Source organism: Eurytemora carolleeae, unplaced genomic scaffold (assembly GCF_000591075.1).
Source record: "Eurytemora carolleeae unplaced genomic scaffold, Eaff_2.0 scaffold221, whole genome shotgun sequence".
NCBI classification, from domain to species: domain Eukaryota; kingdom Metazoa; phylum Arthropoda; class Copepoda; order Calanoida; family Temoridae; genus Eurytemora; species Eurytemora carolleeae.
The window spans coordinates 1,005-1,615 of record NW_019396278.1 but is presented as its reverse complement, the minus strand read 5'-3'; the positions used below and the strand labels follow the sequence as shown (position 1 = coordinate 1,615).

The 611-nt window shown below is 44.7% G+C and overlaps 1 protein-coding gene across 1 annotated transcript in view; it reads right to left on the bottom strand.

Annotated features, from left to right (window-relative positions):
• LOC111700000 (uncharacterized) overlaps positions 1-611 on the bottom strand; it is a 25,807-nt gene that overhangs the window by 24,389 nt on the left and 807 nt on the right. The gene's annotated exons all lie outside the window — the stretch shown is intronic.

Here is a 611-nt window from a genome sequence, read left to right as displayed (position 1 = left end):
ACTTTCTGGGCCGAGCGCTGCGGCTAGGATGGGCTAGGGGGCCGAGCGCTGCGGCCACGGGTTAGGTTAAGTTAAGAAACTTCCTGTCACACCCATGTACAAAATTGATGGGGGGAGGGGGGGTCCAAAAATCGTTCTCTAGGAATATACCAAATGGAGAAATATCAATTGTTTCGAAAGTGGTGTAGGTTTTAATTTAAAATAAACGACCGCTTGTATCGCTTTATTTTGGGTCTGTCTATAGAGAACGATTTCTGGACCCCCCACCCCTTCCTATCAATTTTGAACATGGCCACTTTCTAGTCGTCGTGCTTAATAATATTGGAAATATTTTCTTTAATATATGCACTTGGGACAGAATTAGGTATATTCCTAATGAACGATTATTGGACCCCCCGGGCCCCCCTCTTATCAATTTTGTACATGGGTCTGACAGGAAGTGTCTTAACTTAACCTAACCCGTGGCCGCAGCGCTCGGCCCAGTAAGTGTCTTAACCTAACCCTAAACAACATAAAAATAAATAATAAAGGGGATGGTGGAGTTGGCACATTTGATGTAGGGGGGGGGGGGCCTTGCCTTCATTTTTGGTTCAAATCTTCCAATTTTTTGG